The 8,032-nt window shown below is 30.4% G+C and overlaps 1 long non-coding RNA gene across 1 annotated transcript; it reads right to left on the bottom strand.

The window, feature by feature from the left end:
- Window positions 1-1,319: 1,319 nt before the first annotated feature.
- On the bottom strand, window positions 1,320-5,830 carry LOC122270196 (uncharacterized). The gene is made up of 2 exons (XR_006225666.3): window positions 5,690-5,830; window positions 1,320-1,595 (listed from the first exon to the last, which is right to left on the bottom strand). It is a non-coding gene; the product is annotated as an uncharacterized LOC122270196 (long non-coding RNA).
- Window positions 5,831-8,032: the final 2,202 nt, after the last annotated feature.

The raw sequence follows: 8,032 nt of genomic DNA, 5'->3' as shown, positions 1-8,032 counted from the left end.
AACTTAGTATCAGACATTCGAAAAGACATGAGTTTTAATAATCAATGAATCAATGCGCACTTAATAAATATCAATTAGAATTTCTAGTTTTTAAAAGTTAAAAAAAAAGAAGACAAAGAAGGGAAAAAAAACTACATTAGAACACATTTAATTAAGAAGATGCACAAATAAAAGTCGCGCACGTGTTCATGGAACAACCAAAATATGGTTAATATAATAATCAAACACTCAATGACGTTATTAGTGGAGAAGGTCCGCCCTCCCTCTTTTTTTGTCACCATTTCATGACTTTGCAATCGTCAATGGTGGTTCATGAAAAATAAGTATAGTAGTCAAAATTATCTATTAATTTTAAAAATTTCTAAAAAAACATTTTTTTTTCAAATAAATCTTTTGAACAATTCCAGAAAAAGCAACGATTTTTTTTAGATATTTTCGTTACAAATACTTGAACTTTTTATTTAAAAAAAAAACTACAAAAATTCAAAATTTTAAATCTAACAAAGTAGGAGTAAAAGTACAAACTTCTTACTTTTGTTACTTGAAAGGAAAGTAAAAGTATTGCCATGCATAGATTTAGCTTTAAAGTGTGTTCTTACGGCAGATGGATTACAAATGTTATCGATTTTGTCCCCAGCGTGGAATTAATATGAAACGGATTTTTAAAAAAAAATAGCGCGGAAGAAGTTAAACTTCGCAACCTGCGACGTTAATTGTAGAAGAATCAGCAGTCGTAGAAGAATCACTAGTTCTATTCAACGACTCTTTTTCCTGCTCCGCTCGCTTTCGTGCTCTGTAATCACGGTAATATTGTGCATTTTTCCCTCGTGGACCTCTTGAATCAGTGGAAGTGCTTGTGATTACCTCATCGTCTCTCCCTGGAAAATGCATTTGTATTAATAATGTATGTGAATGCGTCATAATGTAATTTCAGAAGAGAAAACCTAACAATCAATTGATATCCACACGAGACGTACCTTGACTTAACCTTATAAATCCATCGCATTGTCCGTGGGATTATTTTCACTCATTTTTTACAATTGTTATCCACTAAGTTTGAAAATAAAAAATACTACCATATTAAATTATATGTGTATCAAAATAAAATAAAAAAACATAAAAGAAAAACAATACTTTTATGACTTTTATGCTAGTGAGAACCAAAACAATATGGAAATGAATGAGGGAAAACTGGATCCTACCACGTGATTTCCCGGCCAATAAAAATGTAGCGTTAAACGTTTAACGCAACCTTGTTGGAAGTCGCATAAGAAGTATAACTTCAAAAGGCATTTGGTACAATAGCGAAATAAATTAAATCAATTATAGATTTTTATTTATTAGAATCGAAAAAGTACAAAATATTGTACAAACGCTAGTTCACAGAGAATTATTATAAACGCTAGAGGATTTTATCAAATAAGAAGTTGTGTCTCCAATATTTATGTATATTCGACGAGTGCACAGGCTTTTTGAGTGCGAGTTTCATATTCATGGACAAGCGCAACCAACGCATCCAGTTGAAGTTTCTAGTAGAAAGCAGGGATCTTCACATGGTCCCGTGAATGGGTAACACCCATTAGCATCTTGACCATCTGGAAAGCAAATAATGACAAATGAATGTAGTGCGAGTTCTAAGTTAGACAGTTTTATAAAATTTACAAGAGGAAAACTGTGAAAAGATTTAAAACAATTCTTGCAGCAAACTTACAAGACAAGACATACAGTTTTAAATCCTTGAGTTTCTGGTTTTAGTTCAAAAAATTTTCGACAGATGCCGTTGAAAGTTCTATCTAGATTTTTATTTTAAAAAGTTTATTATTTAGTGCACTTTCTGATGAAAATTGTTTGAAATATAAACAGAAAGTTTGAGAGGAAAAATTTTATCCCTTGTTTCATAAATGCGCATCAAGAACTCAAGAACTTTTATGTTTCATAATATATATATATATATATATATATATATATATATATATATATATATGTAACTCATATCAATTCCGTTGATTATCAATATTATGAAATAACTAGGCAAAATTTCGTTAGTCTAATTTATTCGTGGATATATGGATATTTTTATAAAAGACTAATCTTTACGTTTTTTTACTATAACTGCAGAAATAATGAACAAAATTAAACAGACTTCTTAGGGTAATTTTTAATTAATAATAAAAGTATCATTTTAAAATTTGAAAAAAAAAAATGCACTAGATATGAGCATTTAAAATATTCATATTATGCTGCGCATGCGAGGAGAACTTTTAGAAATTTTCTCATTACTTTGTTTTGAATCGCATTTAATGACTTACGAAAAAAATTAAGTTTAAATATGTTGAAAATTTGGAAGGTTTTTAGTAATTTATAAGTAGTTTTTGTTGATTTGGAAAGAGAGCTTTGAGTGCTAAGGGGCCTTCCACAAATTTAATTTAGTACAATTAAACAAGATTTATTAGAAATGATGTCAGCTTTATATAGGACCATACTTTATTAAATTATGTTTTACTTCACGTTTATTAAATTATGTTATGTTTTGCTCACTTTTCTCAATACCAGTTTTTCAATGAAAGGGGTTTTGTCAATTTAGAGCTTTCATTTTTAAAAAAAAAGTGCAAAACTACATAGAAATTTGCTAGAAACTTTCAAATTTTCAAGATATTCAAATCGGCCTTTTTTTTATAAATGACCAAATACAATTTCAAACAAAATTATTCAGAAAAAAAAGTTTTTTTAGTTGTTTTTCGCACATGCTCTGTATGAAAATATCATTCGTCATTTGTTACCGGTCCCTCAAACTTCTAAGTGCTTTAAATTTTATTGATATGAATGAGAAATCGTATTACTTAAACAGTTCTAAAGTTTTAAAATAATTCTCTAAGTTTTTCTTGAGAAATATGAAAAAATGAGTTAATATAGAAGTGTTTCCATTATTTTGTTCAACCCCTGTATATACCCTATCCTACAATAATGGAAAAGTTTTCAGCGGTTTGAGGGACCGACAATAAATTACGAAAAAAAAACAAGTACTTTTTTAACATTCTATGCTAGAAAATCAAGCAGTAATCAAGTAACTTGTATCGATTACTTTAAGTTGTTATTTTTAATAACTGCATAAAATTTTGCAAACCTAGCAAAACTTTTTATGGGGTTTTGGACATACGAAAGAAAGACCAAAAAAACAAAATTTCTTGTTACAAATGCCACTGCTTAGAAAAAAATTAGTGAAATTCTGAAATCACAGAAGTTAAGGAGAAATGTTCTTTCATATAAGAAACATATGTTTTCTTATATGAAAACATATGTCTTATATTTCATATGTTTTTTATAAGAAACTATTTTTTTTTTTGTCTTAAGAAGAAGAAAAATAAAATATTTTTGGAAAATATTTAAAGAATTTATTAAAAAAAATTATTAATAGCAAAATATAGAAAAAATACCTCGTCATCAGCTCACACGAATATATCCGCAAAACGGAGTGCTTTCTAATATTGCATTAATATAACCAGAACAAAATATATCAATATAAAAGTGTGAGGAACACTCAAAAAATTGACAAGAAAATAGAGCATATTAAGTAAGAAATATACGGAATAAAACAAATCAAGTAAAAAATAATATGTAAGAAAAATACAGTGCAAAGCACAAAACTTATCTGTGGAGCGAGTAGCAAATTAAAATGAGATCAAACAGTGATCGGAGTTTCGATGGATACATTTTTTGAATGATAATATCACTAAAAATTCTGCTTTTAGTGGTTAGCAAACGGTACAAAGAAGCATTATCATCAAGCACAGGGCTCCAACATAGCTGGTCTTAAATGTGCCAACATTCCATTTTCACTCAGACAAAACCAAATCACTGTAACCGTTCTAAAATCCGACTACAGTTACTTTTGTCCTCATAACGCACTTGCATTGCATAAATTTATACTGTAAAAGTCTTAATATGGTTGGGTGGGGTCGCATTCATTTCATCGACAATCACTTCATCGACACACCATTTCATCGACACCACTTCATCGACAGGCCGTTTCATCGACTAGGTCATTTCGTCGACAGGCCATTTCGTCGACAGGGTCATTTCGTCGACAGGGTCATTTCATCGACAAGTCATTTCGTCGATAGGGTCATTTCGTCGACAGGGTCATTTCGTCGACAAGTCATTTCGTCGACGAAATGACCCTGTGGACGAAATGACTTGTCGATGAAATGACCCTGTCGACGAAATGACCCTGTCGAGGAAACGGCCTTTCGACAAAATGACCTAGTCTATGAAATGGCCTGTCGATGAAGTGGTGTCGATGAAATGGCCTGTCGATGAAGTGATTGTCGATGAAATGAACCAGACCCCAACGAAATGACCCTGTCGACGAAATGACCCTGTCAATGAAAAGACCCTGTCAACGAAATGACTTGTCGACGAAATGACCCTGTCGACGAAATGATCCTGTAAATGAAAAGACCCTGTCAACGAAATGACTTGTCGACGAAATGACTTGTCGACGAAATGACCCTGTCGACGAAATGACCTTGTCGACGAAACGACCCTGTCAATGAAAAGACCCTGTCGACGAAATGACCCTGTCGACGAAATGACCTTGTCGACGAAACGACCCTGTCGATGAAAAGACCCTGTCGACAAAATGACCCTGTCGACGAAATGACCCTGTCGACGAAATGACTTGTCGATGAAATGACCCTGTCGACGAAATGACCCTGTCGACGAAATGACCCTGTCGACGAAATGACCTTGTCGACGAAATGACCCTGTCGATGAAATGACTTGTCGATGAAATGACCCTGTCGACGAAATGACCCTGTCGACGAAATGACTTGTTGATGAAATGACCCTGTCGACGAAATGACCCTGTCGACGAAACAACCCTGTCGAGGAAACGGCCTGTCGACGAAATGACCTAGTCGATGAAATGGCCTGTCGATGAAGTGGTGTCGATGAAATGGCCTGTCGATGAAGTGATTGTCGATGAAATGAACCAGACCCGGTTGGGTGTTAGGGAACGCCGTGTGGAGGTTTGGTGATTTTCTACCACCATGTGGCCTCCGATTTAAATTTTGGTAGAGTAGCGCCTTAGTATTGTCTTCGACTCATCATGGATGAATCCCAGACCGTCGCCAATAGCTCATTAATGCAGCTCTAGTGTGACGCTAATAACAGAACAAAATTGTTTTCATATCAAGATCAATAGAAAAGTAATTGTTTTTAAAAAAAAGTTTACTGTCTACTGATTAATTAGTCAGATGAAATTAATGGAATTTGAGACTATTGCTATTTGATTACGATATGATAAAAAAAATAGAAAAAGAATTATTATAGCTTGTACTCACAGACTTTTCATACTAATACAGCAGCATAGACGAACAGCAAGAAAAAGTAATTCATTGCTATCTTTATATATTTGCAAAATACTGAAGTTATTTAATAACCTCTATTTATTAGCAATGATGAAAGCTGTTTTAAGTACTTAATTACAAACTGTCAGAAGCTAGTAAGATATATTTCGGAATCGCGATATGTTTTCAAAATTAGCTGTAATAACATCAGTCAGAAATTCTGATAAATTATAATCGAATATAGAAAGAGTCGACGAAATTCAAATTTTTAACCCTGCATTAATTAAAGTTGAACATAGTTTATTAAAAATATCAAAGGTATTATTATAGCTTGTACTTACGGACTATTGCTACTAATACAGCAGCCAAGACGAACAGCAAGAATAAGTAATTCATTTTTCTGTTATCTTCGTGGATTTTCTGAATACAGAAGCTATCCAGTCCCCTCTACTTATATGATGTAATTTAATTTAAACATTTAATTTCAAACTAACAGATGCCAGTAAGATATATGTCGGAATCGAGACATATTTTCACAATGAGCTGCAATACGTCAATCATTAACGCTTTTCAATCATAGCCGGCTATGTAAATAGTCGACGAATTGCGAATTTTTAATCCTGAAATGAAAATGGATTTTAATTTTTAAAGTCTGCATTCGGTTGCTAAGAACGGATAAGTTCTTAAATAATTTCGAAAAATTTTATCTCCTTTTCGTTTTTTAAGAATTGCATAAGAATGCTTTTAAATAGCAGTGATGTGCTCAAATAATTTTCAAAATTTTAAATCAAATAATTTTATGAATCTTCAAATAAAATAATTTTATGAATCTTCAAATAAAATAATTTTCCAAAATTTCTTTTCATTTCCATTTTTTTTTTATTTCTTTTTTTTTTGGTATTGCTTGTAAAATGTTTTAAAATTGCAGAAATGTGCATCAAATAATTTTATGAATCTTCAAAATAAATCATTTTCAAAAATTAGATTCCATTTTCATTTTATTTTTTTTAATTTTTCTGCTATTGTATAAAAAAAATTTTAAATTCCAGTGATGTCAATCAAATAGCGTTTAAAATTTTCAATAAAATAATTAAATTAAAATTTTCAATCAAATAATCAAATTAAAATTTTCGATCAAATAATTAAATTAAAAATTTCAATCAAAAATTTGTGCTTCAAATAATTTTATGAATCTCCAAAATAAATCATTTTCAAAAATTTCAATTCATTTTCATTTTCTTTAAGTATTGCTTAAAAGATGTTTTTTAATTGCAGTGATGTCCATCAAATGACGTTCAAAATTTTCAATCAAATAATATTCAAATTTTCATTTCCTATGAATTTTTTTTAGAAATTTTATAAAAATGTTTTTAAATTTTATTGATGAGAATTTTAATATTTGTTATAAATAATTGCAAATATTTGTTATAAATATTGCAAATATTGTTACTTAAAAGTGAATTTATTTTAACATTAAAGGGGACGTTTTAAAAAAATCACAAATTTGCCCCATGGAGTTTAGATTTTTCTATTCATTAATTTTAAAACCTATAGTCATTCACGAAACATGCCGCTATACAGTTTGGTATTAAGATATTTAGAGTCTTGAGTTTAGGCAAAAATATTTTACTTATTATAATTTAAAAATAATTTTCATAGTGAAAGCTGCAATTTTTGGATAGCAATAAGAATCCTTTTTCTTAACTGGCACTATACACATGCATTTGAGCAGTAAATTTGTTCGCAAATGTCAGTCAAAACATCAATTTTAAAGTATGATTTTTAACGTTTTAGACATTTTTAAGATAAAAAAATAATTTTATAAATTTAAATTACAAATAAACTAAGTTTTCTGGACACCATTAACTTCTATAATTGGTGCCATGTCTAAACCTTTGTCTAAAATGGGCAGGAGAAATAATTCAATGTTTATTACTGGAATATTGGAACACCGAGTGTAACTTCTAAATAGTAGAATAGAAATATATTAAAAAGGTGAAAAATTCTGATTTTCCAGAAGACTAAAAACAGGAAAATAATCTAATTTCATAAATTCTAAACTGAAAATTTGGGACTCATTCGAAAAACGTGCGGTGACTTCCACTGGTGTAAGAAGTCCGAAAGTAATGTCACCTACGTTTTTTAAATTTTACATTTTGTCACTAATCTATTCTATTCTAATCTAAAAAATTTCTACTATTATTATCAAGTAAAATAATGAAACTAAATAATTATTAAAACTTATTTTTTTGCATGAAAATAACTATTCATAAACGGATTTTATCAATGCATACAGAAACTTTTGAATTTCCTTAAAAATTTCTAGAGGCATTGTGCGATACGCAGTAAGTAAAATTATCTGCAAGTTATCTAAAATTTCCATCGCTCTCCTGACCCAACAATTGAGATCCAATTTTCCAGATTACCTTTTCCTGACCCCTCATAATTTGAGGGTATAAGAGAAAAAAAGTAATGTTTATTCAAAGACAGTACGTTTTTGTGAGTGATTTTATAACTTGAAATAGTGTCTGCACTAATTAATCAGTTTATTTAAGATGAGTCATGCCTTACTAAGCTTCTATGAATATTCATCCCTCCATATCCTCTATCTGCAACCGAAATTTCGCCGTTTTTTTCATAAATCTTGTCAATTTTGCTTTATTATTTTCTAAGAAATGTCCCCT

The sequence above is a fragment of the Parasteatoda tepidariorum genome, chromosome 4 (assembly GCF_982258835.1).
Source record: "Parasteatoda tepidariorum strain Cologne lab strain chromosome 4, Ptep-v5.0, whole genome shotgun sequence".
NCBI lineage: Eukaryota > Metazoa > Arthropoda > Arachnida > Araneae > Theridiidae > Parasteatoda > Parasteatoda tepidariorum.
The sequence above is the reverse complement of the archived record's forward strand: the minus strand, read 5'-3'. Positions and strand labels throughout refer to the sequence as shown.